The sequence below is a fragment of the Botryllus schlosseri genome, chromosome 16 (assembly GCF_051294905.1).
Source record: "Botryllus schlosseri isolate E-star chromosome 16, Bs_hap1, whole genome shotgun sequence".
NCBI classification, from domain to species: domain Eukaryota; kingdom Metazoa; phylum Chordata; class Ascidiacea; order Stolidobranchia; family Styelidae; genus Botryllus; species Botryllus schlosseri.
In genome coordinates, this window is record NC_137251.1 from 7515477 (window position 1) to 7528810 (window position 13334).

At 40.5% G+C, this 13334-nt stretch overlaps 1 long non-coding RNA gene across 1 annotated transcript; it reads right to left on the minus strand.

Moving 5' to 3' along the window:
* Positions 1 to 9719: 9719 nt before the first annotated feature.
* Positions 9720 to 12990, minus strand: LOC145459072 (uncharacterized). Its single transcript, XR_013921268.1, has 2 exons — positions 11531 to 12990; positions 9720 to 10203 (listed from the first exon to the last, which is right to left on the minus strand). It is a non-coding gene; the product is annotated as an uncharacterized LOC145459072 (long non-coding RNA).
* Between the last annotated feature and the right edge of the window lie 344 nt (positions 12991 to 13334).

The following is a 13334-nucleotide window of genomic DNA, read 5'->3' on the forward strand; positions in this document are numbered from 1 at the left end:
ATTTTTACTACGGCAAAATAATGGAAAATCGCTCTTGACGCATCCGTGTTTCAGTGGCTTTGTAAGCCAACTTCTGATTGAGGTCATGTGAAAAGGAAATTAATTATTAAAAACCGTCGCACAGTATTTGCGATGTTGGTAGTATATGAAACAACATCATACGTTCCGGTGTCTGTAGGGGAGACCATGCACATGTACAGTACTGTGGTCCTCATGAATTATAGTGTTAGTACCAGATACTTTATTTAACATAATCGTGATTGAAATGGTAAGCAGGTTCCAGATTCGCATCCTTATTATAAATTAACAAATGCTATGTGTCATATCACATATATGTACATTATACATGAGACATACGCGTGCCTGGTTTCTACGCTTCACAATACAATATACCCGCTCCTAAGTCCGTTCCTATAATGACAATAGTAGCGTGCATATACGCATCACACTAATTAGTCATGGGGGTGCAGCGGTGGCCAATCATTTATCGAGCAACCAAACTACCCACTGACATGAATTTGGAGGATCTTGAACTGGCCCCGAATTCAGAATGCCGTAACTCACTCCCCTATACATAACAGAGCAAATGTGAGGTAGGCTACGGCTGCGCCCCCAAACGTGGAAGGATAGCCGATATGCATTCGTGACGAAATTGACTTTTATCTTGAAATTGTTCTAGACCTTTCTTGCGATTGACTGTAATCTTTGAAGGATTCTCTTTCACCTAGCGACGAGCAGCTACCATACACTTCCCTCAATCGGCCTATTCTAAACACAGAATACTGAATGCCAATCTCTTTACTAGTCTAGTATAAAGCCGACACACATTGAGTTAATGAATCACAAAACAATAGCACGAGTCACGGTGACGATAGCTGAATCGCGAATGAGTGGACCTGTATAGGGCTGCTAATAAAAAGGATACTCCACGAAAGGCAACGGATGGTTTTACACAGGGTTGCATTTACAATAAAAATCATTTCAAAACAAACTTTTTTAAAACATGTCCCTTGTTGAAATCATGCTTTACATTGCTTTTTAACCATGACGTAATGGGTATTTAATTGTGACGTCGCAGTGGATCACATTGATAATTGAAAATATACATACGGTGACTCCTTTAGGACTCCTTTGACGTAAAAGGCTTCCGACCCTTGTCATAAACGGTTCAAAAATATCTTTAACCAGGACTTAATTATTATGCAGCATTTTTATGGTCGTTGGTCATCATCATCAGAACATCCATTCCTCATGAACCAATGATATTTATCCACATGCTATAACTGTTGAACCCACGACTATTTCGAGGGTTCCGACCATTCCATACCGTATACGTCGACTATGCCGGGTGCAGATCGTCCATAGGCTCATACTGCTCATATGTTTGTTTTATCGAAAGTATTTACATAATTATAGCATAATTATACAACGTTTGAGAAAAAAGCATTTTTATTGACATTTTTCAAAACACTTTGATTTCTTAAACACAGTAATAATTTTAAAACGACATTTGTTTTGAATGCAACAATAGTTGTATATGATAGTTGTCTAGTGTAAAAAGTCATGCATGTTTCTGGAATCTATCTTGACCTGATATGTTTATTGTATCATAAAAACAAAATCCGTTTAATTGGGGAGTTTTGAGGAAATACATGTGGCAAGTGTATAAAAACTGGTTTTTACTCTGATCAATATGAATGTAGCAATAATCTGACGCCTTAAGAATACTGTGTACGGTTTAACCTAGATCATGAAGGCATATGCTTCTATTCCTTTGCGAGTCCTCGTCGAGATTGTTCGCGAAGCTACGAAAGATAAGTTTATTGAAATCTCATAGCATTTGATTGTTATAGTTAGTACATTTAGTGATGCTTAAAATGTCACCCCGTACTTCACCATTGTGGCATAATATCGCATGGCCTGAGTCGTTGCGTGGTATCGTGTACATCAGGGGTGTCGAAGTCAACTGAAGTCGCCGGGCCGCATTCAAAACTTCAGATCGCTCACGGGCCGCACCTGTCAAAACTATATACACAGTAGTATATTACATTACATTACGGGAAATAGTGGTCCTATATTCTATCTTCACCGCCACATTGGCTCTCTAACGATGATATAAGCTGGCATGTTTCTGATTTTTCCCATTTTTCCCTTGTTTTAGTCGTATACTGGCGTCAACCCTGCGTATGCGTTGTGAGGAATATAAAAGATTTCACTGTAAACGTGGACGTTGCAATTTGCTTTATATAATTATATATTGCGATTCGAGTTTTCTCAAAGCCGGAGACCTTTTGAGTCAGAAGTGATGCGGCAGTGCAATCACATATATTTGAATTATATTTCTGTATAACTATTATATTCTACATGTAACCAGCGAATAAGGGTTTCGCATTGGCGTTTTCGCTTCTGTGAATAACTAGTTTTTGGTCAAGTTTTTGCAACACTCTTAGCTCCATATGGACTTTTTAGCTTTCTTGGAATTGGGTGTCAATGCCAACCACTTGCTCTTAATAGTGACTAGAAACCACAATACATATGTCGGGTGCATAGTTATAATGTGACCTACGAACATACTCGACATTCGCTGTCTTGAGGGGATATTTAATGAACGCATTTCTTACTGAAAATCTCAAGTTTGATAGAAATGTGCTAGAAAATACTTGCATTTCCAATCTACTCAGAATTGCTTCGCGAGCCGTATGCTCTGTAACACTAAAAATGTTGAGTGTCCTTAGCGGTCATCAGTACCCGCGTGATTTGACAATCAGTTTGAGGTTTGGTGCTGGTAATAAGTTTTTTTGTCTGTGATTCAAATTAGTCAAGATTGGGGGTATAAGCAGGCCGTGTTATTTTTGGCATATGCCAAAACTGCCAAAAATAACTTAATTTTGGCATTTTTCGATTTTTATTTTTGGCAGTTTTGGCATCGTCCTCTAAATAGATAGTTTCAGCCTCTAATTAGTCACGAAAACGCTTTATTTGGGCTAGTTTGTCGAAAGACACCACAAAATGTGCAGCATCCACGTATAATCAGTGCCAACAAACAATAATAAGAAGGAAAAACCTAATGACTTCATAGGTTAATAATATCAAACGAAACCATAAAGTGTGCAGTATCCATCGGAATCGGTGCCAATAAGCAAAAAAAGAAAGAAAAGCCTAACAAACATGCTCAACAGCTGATTGTTACAGCTGTGGAATAGACTTAAATCGTTTGCACTGTAACAGTGCTTCCAAACTCAGATCAGCTTAGTTTCTCATAAATTCATTTCTCGCCCAGCGAATCTGGGAAACATCGGCTTCAACAGTAGCCGTTGAGGGAAATAATGTTGCCAGTCATCCACAAAAGGTTTTCAGAGCTTCGAAATCTTTGGAGGGTCAAACCGGCTTCCATGCATCATCAAAAGAGATCACTTCGCCAGTGCCATCGATCTCATTGCGGAAAGAATTTTCTTCCCGATCCTTTTCCAGTGTTGTCTCTCAACACATTCTATTTAGTAGCCCAACTATCATTTCTCCTTCACAGTCTACCGATATATTTTCGGAGGACTTTCGTCACTTCAGGTGGCTTTAATATTACCAACTTGCATGGAAGAGTCCTGGGAAGGTTAGCTTGTTTAAGAACCTTGACGCAACAAGACTGTCTGGCAAAACGAGACTATGCAGCTCAGAAATAGCCAAACAGTTTGTTGCGTCACAATGTTCAACTCGATCGTGGTTGATTTTGGGGTTCCAGTTCCATGAGCAGAATATAATTTATATTTTAATAATCAGTACTGCGGCCGCTTCTCATTGATATCCGTTTTATCGAATTTAGCGCTCGACAAGCCGGTCAAAAATGGTCGTAAAATTGCCTTTGGACAAATGGAAAGTATGACGTAAACCAAATGCAGTCAGCCGTTCAATCTCGCTGTGCCCACACCATTTAGGACACCATGCTTGCACCCCTAATGGGCGGGCTGGACCCAGATTAAGACACCTGCCATTCACAAACGCTCTTCTCGCTTGTAACGTGGTCCTGTTTTCACAACACCATGAACGAAATACACTATTTGGCAGGCTGTGTTATTTTTGGCATATGCCAAAAATTGCTTATTTTTGGCATTTTCAAATTTTTATTTTTGGCAGTTTTGGCATCTGACTCCTGAAATGCCAAAAATAACACGGCCTGGGTATAAGGGATTCGATTATTGTATTGTTTGGACGTTTGGTGCATCATTGAGATAATTGTCATTATTCATTTAGATTATAAGATTAGCCTAGAGCAGCGGTTCTCAACCGGGGGTCCGCGAAGCAATTTCAGGGGGTCCGCGAGACCTCTAAATTTTTCAAATGGTTGATAAGGTAATTTTTATTATTTTTTAATTTGAGAAAGTATGAGGCAGTTTTGCACCACAACTGCTATAAAACCTCATGACACATATCATCATAATAGTGGTCTGACATGAACTATCGTAGGGTGGAAACTCATTTTCATTGCCTATTTTCCAATAACCTGCTGACACAAACATATTGCTGTTTAGAGACGTTATGTTGGGGTTTGTGGAAAAAATAAAAATATGGAGATAGTAAAGTCAATCAGGGTGACTTCGTAATGCCTGTGAAACCTTTACAATTTGAAGTTGTCATCAGTCTCATCAAATTGGTGAACAGTCGTTTGAAATAAAAATTTCTGAAGTATTTCCCTAATTTGACCCAATGCATGGATTGAAACCTCCCCACGAAATCCATTTTATCCTGTAATAGCCTATACATAACCACTATTTCAGCAGTTTCTTGGAGGAACAGAACTTCAATATACAATCGAATAGTAAAGTATATATTCATATTAAAATGAGCCCGAATATTTTCGGCTGACACTCGTCATAATTTGGACAATGATATACCTGCTCTTAAAGCTCGGCTATCAGATTTGGCGCATTCTTATTGCGGATGCCCTATCGACGAGGCTGATTGTTTGATGAACAAGGAGTGTTTCGTTGCTATCAAAGCATTACGCCCCAACCCTGAAATTCACATCACCAGTTATATTGGTATGCAGCCTTGTCTTGTTGATATTCAATTGTTCATGGTCGAAAATGTTTGCTCGTAAATATATATGTAAACCCGAACAGAACAAGTCGTTTCATGACAGTCTTTCTCATGTTGGAAAACTTGGATCCATTCTTTGGCGCATAAAATTTGTTTGTACTTTTAGATTAGGATTTCACTTTGACGGTAGAAACTCTCTGCGGCCGAATTCGGCCCGCGGTCCGTATGTTGCCCGCCCCTGCGCTAGATGCTGGACGTGATATGTTCAAAAAATCTATGTTTCTTCATTTTGGTGCCATAAATGTTGCAATCACGCCAAAAGCATCGTCGGAAGCGTTATGCGGTAATATTGCATTAGCCTCCATCTATCTTTGCGGAAATGGTTTTTGGCACTCCTCCTTCATATCAAAACGAAGATGCGGATTTTCAAGACACGACCACGTACTTCAAGAAATACAGCAGCAAAATTAGCTTTGGAATAATAAAAGTCCACCAATTTCTACATAAATAGTATGATGTTATTTTTCTTAAATCAATATTTTGCTGTTTATCACAAGCCTACAGTTCCTAATTGCACAAGACAGATGAAGGTTGCTCCATAATAGAGCTAAAATTGATCTAAAACTTGAGGGGGTCTGCGAGGGTCCGTGGCGGTCAAAAGGGGTCCGCGAAGCCAAAAAGGTTGAGAACCACTGGCCTAGAGAGTTAACTGTTGTTAACCGATTTGTAAGCGCTGCCTTGAAGTTGACGTGGACTTTCATTTGATAAATTTGTCATCCTATTTCTGTAATTGCTTGAATTACTTTGACCGTGTCTCAGGGGTAGGCTCGAATAATAGGACGCATAGAAACTAGGTAGTGGTTGGAATCGAGTTAGCAAGCTACTCGATCAGTCTAAGTTGATACAGCCAAGTCTCTAATCGAGCCAAATATAACGTACTATCGTAACTAGGCTACGATCAAAAGTACGTTACATGCTCGACACGACACCCCTCATGGTGTACCTTAATATACTGCTCTACTTGAATGGGTTGAAATTAGCATTGTGACGTCATATATTCATCAAACAAATATTTGCAGCGACTTAATCTCACATTTGACTAGACCAGGGGTCACCAACCTTTTTGCAGCCAAGAGCTACTTCTTAGGTACTGATTGAAGCGACTGGCTACTATTTATTTACTCCCGCCGTCTTCCCGCACCAGACTGTATTTCCGCTTTGATATTCATAGCACTGGGCTGGAATGACATTGCGGTAAGACTTCGAATAGAGTCGTTTAAATCAAAACATCTCATTTCAACCAGCTATAGCCACTAAGATTTTTTCAGAAATTATGAATTACTTCGTGCCATATTTGTATAGGGTTACCATACGTCCTCCTTTAGGAGGATTTGTCCTCCATTTTCGGTTTATTGAAAATGTTATCCGAGGACGCCTAAATGTGTCTCATGTCCTCTTTTTTGAGAATTTTGGTCGAGTGAGATAGCGTAAATCAGCACCGAAGTAAAGCTCCGGCGGGTATTTCGGGAGCTGAGCCGGAAAGATGACCTTTTTTAGTCAATCGACCACGAAGTGAGAAAAATTTACCATTTTCTCAAGATTTTTCTCCAGAATTCTTGGTTGGTGAATTTCGAAAAAGTGTCCTCCTTTCCCGATTGCAAAATATGGTAACCTATATTTGTATAAATTATACAACAACGGTCAACTCAAATTTAAAAAAAAATCATGTCACACTTTTGAGTGGACATCATGCTATCTGTTTCTTTATCAGTCAGTGGGGAAGCCTGGCATTGTATGCTATCAACTAGTGCGCTGTATTCTGGTATTTAACTGGACACTGCAACTCTGAGTGTTCCAGATGTGCATTAGGCGTGTTCTGTGTTTGTTTCTGATGAAGTTTACGTCCGAAAAGGCTGATTCACAACGATAAGCTGAATCAAACACGATTGCAACCTTCATATAGCTGCTGCGCATACACCACTGTACTTTTCCGTGTCAACAAGGTACCAAAAGTTTGCTGCAGCCTGGTGGGATTTGAGGTAGAGGTCATTTTGCAGTGTTCCAATTAACTGTTCAGCGTATCTAGACGTGGCAGATTTCAGTATACCGGACAGCAGCAACGATTACAGAACGTTAGAAACATGGTACTAAACTGCGGTTGAGTGTAAGAGAAACCAGCCGTGTCGAAAGATGCAATAGAGTGTGATTCAGGGATATCTAAAACTAGTTCTAGATATCCCTGATGTGATTCAAACATTGCTAAATCAATCCAACTATATGTTTAAAAGATATGGGGAAACTAGAAATCGCCAAGTTTATGTATCAGTTCCACTGCGGTCATTGTCCCGAATATTTCAATGACTTCTTTACCGCGGAATCAAAAGCGCACAAGTATAACACACCAGTGTTGGGATGACTCGAGTCATGACTTGATTCGAGTCACCTTTTTCATATGACTTGACTTGACTCGAGTCACTTTGCAAAAATGACTTGACTTGACTTGACTCGACGCTTCAAAAATGCAGATTGACTCGTGACTCGGAGCAAAATTTGCGAGTCAATTTCAAGTCATCAAGTAATCGATGTCGACTAAATCGCCGTATCTTGAATAAGTTCGGATTGTTAATCGATCTCTCAATGATTGTGCGTTTTACCGAGCCTCCATCGTTACATCACTAATGAATTGATCGCAGTGATCGGAGCTTATGGCTTACGTTGTCGTAAACTTGCTAACCTCAACCAACCCTCTTGCGTGCTTTAAATCGAACAAATACCGTCCATACGTTTATAATTGTATATCATGGATATATATGTGTGTAGGGTATTGCTCCATATCATTTTGTTGAAGTTTGTGATGCTTCAATATGCTATCCTATATTTTGGCTGATAATTATATATTAGGAGTGGGCAGAGCTGCATCACGCGCAAGCCGCATACCAAAAATCGTTTGCCTTAAAAGTGTCACAACAGAAAAATTTATATATACTAATTTATTCCGTCACGAGGAAATGTAGGGTATCGAATGAAATTTATTATTGTGCGGTATAAGACGATGCACCTCCACCTAGGCTGCAAGGTGTTTGAAATTCGACTTATATGACGTCAAACAGTGGGGAGCTCGGTAATCATAATACTTCGTAAATATGTCTTTTTTGGGTAACTCTTGGCCATTAAGGTTTCAATGTTTGATTTCGTAATGACGTTTCAATTCTAGCTTTGGGATTATTGGGCGAATCTTGACGGCAAAGGCACAGTGGCTTACGTTCATTATCACCGAATGCACATTACACACTCATTTGAAGACTCAAACAGCAGCATGCGGCTCGCGAGTCGCAGTTTTCCCACCCCTGTTACAGACTGCGGCTATACTGCTATACTTGCGTAGTTTGACGGTTCTACGTATGCATGAGCGATAGAGCGCCTTCGTGCGTGTATAATGAACTCTTTATTCGTTCCTCGATTCAGAATAAATGGGTACTCCATCTGTATTTAAAACAGTTAGCAAAATGCAATGACCTTGAATCATGTATCGTACTTTGAAAATTCAACTTGATTTGACTCGACTTGACTCGAGTCATCTCCAAAAATCGGGTGACTTGACTTGACTCGAGTCACATTTGAAAATCCAGTGACTTGACTTGACTCGAGTCAAAATCTGCAATGACTCGTGACTCGAAGGTAGTGACTTGGTCCCAACACTGCAACCAACACACGCGCGTCCACGTCGTCCAAATATCATATGATCGACCGAAAAGATCATCGCTCTATCAAGTATGCCGGACCTTAGGTGTGGAACAGTATCCCACCGGCTATCCGACAGTTGACGAGCATGTCCACATTCAAGTCGAAATACAAACAATTATTACTAAAAAATACTAGTCCGTCCTCAAAATTACCGGACCACGACCTGACCAATCGATCTCGTCTTCCATGACATGCCACCCCGTTTTTGTCGCTTGCTTTTTTCTATACTATCTTCTTTTACTTTTCATTCAGTGTGCATGCCTCCTCTTTACATCGCCTAGTCCAAGGTGGGTGTCTGATTTCAAATACTACTCCAAGTCGTTTCGACACCTTCCTAATGTTTCATTGTATCGCAATTTCAGAGGTGTATTGAACTGATAAAAATTGCTAATGAACCAAATCAAGAATCTACTCCACACACCATACAGAATAAGAACACCCCACCATTTATTTGAAATCAAATATGCGCAATTGCACAGACAAGGGCTCTTCGCAGAGACAATCCGCTCAACAATCAAACACGATACAATCAGCGTTTATAGTCAATCATTAATGATTTTATTAGGCAAGTCATTGCGATCGATGACATTCGATTTCTTGTCCCGTCGTACACATTTTATTTAAGTTTACACAGCGACGCCAGACCCAGCGTTAAATTATTTCGCGGGTACGCCTCTTGCCTTTCATATAGTTATATAGTTTCGTCACACTGCAACATTTCGTTCAGATAACCGATTTTCCCAATAATACCACCAGGCAAGCTTGAATATCTGATAAAAATATGGAATGATCATCAGTATATTATTAATTTTATCCTTTCTTAACACCATAAGATGGATACAATGAATGGATACGAAGGCGTCGAAACGACTTGGAGTATAGTCTTTGAAATCAGACACCTATCTGTAGGCCTAGCTAGACGATGTAAAGATGAGGCATGCAAACGGAATGAAAAGCAACAGAATACCACATAAAACAGAATATAAAACTCATAAGCGATGAATGTGGCAGGACATGTGTCGGATGGCGAAGTCGATGTATCACATTGTGGTCTGGTATTCTCGCGGGCTGACTAGTGTTATTTCAGTAGAATTTACCACTCTTTGTGACGGTATTGAGTATTATTCTGCTGCAGAGCGTCATGAGGCTCAATACAAGTCGTCCTATATCGGAGTCAACTATCTACCCATTCAACATGATCGTTGTATAATCTTCGATCATGTGAGGACATACTCTCATCCCGTGAATGAAGTTGCGATCATTACGTCACTACACTGACAGCGAAAAGAATGGTCATATCATCACCCCGGCCGGCGGTATACTTCAACACAATCCACATCACCCAGTCATTTAGTATCATATGTCTTGGTGTATGTAACTCTTATACAGCAACGGGTGTAGCTGTGAATCCCACACTCTGTTGAAGATCTGGAAAATCCACATTTATGTCGTTAACAATGTAGTGTGAAATACAATAACCAAACGCTAACGTCCATTGCGCGATCAACAAGACCTACAAAAGACGAATCCTCGATTATATTGCAAACGTCAATTTCTCCTGCATGTCAAATATTTACCACGCCACATCTTTCAACCGAATTTATCCCGCGAATATGTAATTCAATTAAGCATTCGATAGAATTTCCTTTCGGTACTCAAGCGAGAGTTTTGCGAAGAATGAGGACAATGGATCGGTCGCTTCTAATATTTGATTTCGAATAATGGAGGATAATAGCGACTCTATTTTCTTTTACCTTTTCATCCAGAACGAACATCAACACCTTCTTGAGCAAACGTTTTCTCCGTTTCAACACAAAAGATTTGAAGATTGGGAAATGATAAAGAAACCCTGAACACTAGCGATGTTTGTTGAACCGTACTGTTAGTTGCTATGCTCTTACCCAATCCTGTATGAATAATTGATCGCAATATGTAACTACTTTTGACACCACTGTATGTCCTTGTGGGTTGGTATATTATTAGGTCTAAACTGGCGTGGCGCGAAAATCAAATTGGGTACTTTGAAAAATATTTGGGTGGGTTAGCTGTACGTCGAGTCGACACTTGTACTGTACTTGTTGAAGGAATGTTTCCGTGCTTGTAAATTCAGCTAATAACAGCCGTCGGTGCACAAATTCCGACTCCAATATACAATGTGATCAGCAATCGCATTACTGTACCCATAATGAGCAGTAGGACTATTTAAAGAAAAATATTTCGTTAGAGAAATATTTAGATACGGTCGAAGCTTGTAGCGGAAAGTAGGTCATTGACATTTTGGTAGTAAAACCTTTGCCTTTCATATACTACACGGTGCATACACTCATACCTTTAGATCACAAGCTGTTGATATAAAAGAATCTTTTGCCACTTATTTGAAAACTACCATTGGCTGTGGTTACTATGAACGAAATATCACCAATACTGTGAGTGTTGCGTGTACGATGCAAATACAACCTCACAGTTGACATTTTACGAAGTTCGATCTGATCAGTACCACGGCCTGATATGGGCACACTGCAGTGAAACTGGATGCAGCTATGCCAACATCTTGCCATAGAACCGACAGAATCAATGTCACAGCTGTAAACCATATACTGCATAGCCTTGCTCAATGCTCGTCTTACATCACGGCCGAAACAACCACAGACGTTTTACAAAATTCTCAGGGATTTGGAAGTTGAAAGTCATCGTGAAAACCGCGACTCAAATTTTATCTAATTCTCAAAGTATCACGACTTTTACCGCAACTTACCAATGACACTTGCAGGATCTTCCCTGGAATGATCAATACTGGATAGTCACCAAAGCTGGTATTGTACCAAGCCCCTGTTATCTAGATTGTCCTTTTCCGGGTCATTACGAAAACCCATCTGCTGAACATGTGGAAGAAGTAGTCGTTATAAAGGTTTTAGGAACAATGAAACAACCATACACTCCCATACAACCATGGGTATAATGAACACCAACTTTTTTCACCCACTCGTGCTTGTTAGCGGTCACACAAGTCGCAACCAAACCCTTTGAACGCAAACCAAGCCTTGGAGTAGACACACGGTGCGCCTTTTTCCTCAGAGCCAGGTGTTGGTAGATAGATTCAAACCCAATCGGATTTGGAGCGGAGGTCGCACGCCTTTGACAAACTTTAATACCGCAAGCCGCGCAATACGTAACCATGCTTCACTGGAGACGAGCTCGCGACGGACGATTTACGACGCGAAAAGAAACAAGATATCCCATATTTCTTTAGAATAGATCCCAAAGAAAGGCAAAAGTTCGCGCGCACGTTTTGTGTACATTAACCTTCTGATTATCGACCGTAGCGCCACCGTCATAGAATATTGAATTCGATAGCCGGCAATGGGTTAATGATTGTCATATCGTCAACGCTAACCACCGCTATTAATGATTGTCAGATATTTGCTATAAGCTAGGCGTTGGTCGAATGAAATTTTGAAAGGAGATTCAATACAAAAGGTTATATTTACCTTCTAAAGGAGCGGGCAGGCTCACACACTGCAAGCAAGACATGGCAACTCTTCTTTCGTGATCAATCCTGCGGTTCTTAGCTGCGCAGATAAGCCTCAAATAGCTGATATTGATCAATGTATTTGCCCTTACTCCTGACCAATATTTATAGTGCAGCCGGACCTCCCTTTCGGGATTATCATCACTGTACTTACCTTTTTTCCGCGTGGAATTAGAGTCGCTCAAGTCCCAACGCTTTCACTAGATACGCTTCGGCATCATTTTGCTTATTTATACACATAACACAATATTTAATAACATTCCTAATCTACCTTAACATCGTTCTCAAACTCGGAGCTCTGCCAGATCCAGTTATCGCCGACAGAATAGCGGGACAATGTGCCACGCTGCCAGCCCAACCGCATTGTTACACCTTTCACGCTCATTGGAGCCTGTTAAACATTAATCCGAGAACATATACCGCCACGGTTTGAGTGGCTCTTACCCGCTTCATAAATTCGAGGTTCGTTCTTCGAAACCTATTGCGCAATGACCAGTCACGATGCTAGCGAATATACCTGCCTTCGCCTTCGATCCGTTACTTATCCACCATTCCGCGCCTACGTGCTCACGTAGCAATAACCACCATATTCACACAAAGCCTGTTATGCCTTACGATAGCTCTCTAAGAGCGCACGAGCTTTGTATAAAATCATTTCGTTATACTTCGTCCACAGCCGGGCATTGAAGCGGATTACTTCTGCTATTGGAGAGTGACGACGCGTGAAGACAAGGGGCGCATATCAGCCTGACGCGGCTTCGCAAGTGTGGAGAAACATACGACGGTTTCTATCTGAAAAGGGCCATCTCATCGGTGATAGATATGGCCGACATTTTGAGCAAAAGATTTTTGTCGCAAAGGCCGCAATGCGACTGTGACACACACATTTAAGATTGATACCACTGTAGTGTGAAAATTAATTTATCCGTAACAGCATAGGGATCCCAATCCTTGTCGATAGGAAAATAAGTCTACACGTGGCCGTAAAAACCCCTATATCACGTTACTTGAAAACTAAACCGACCACTCA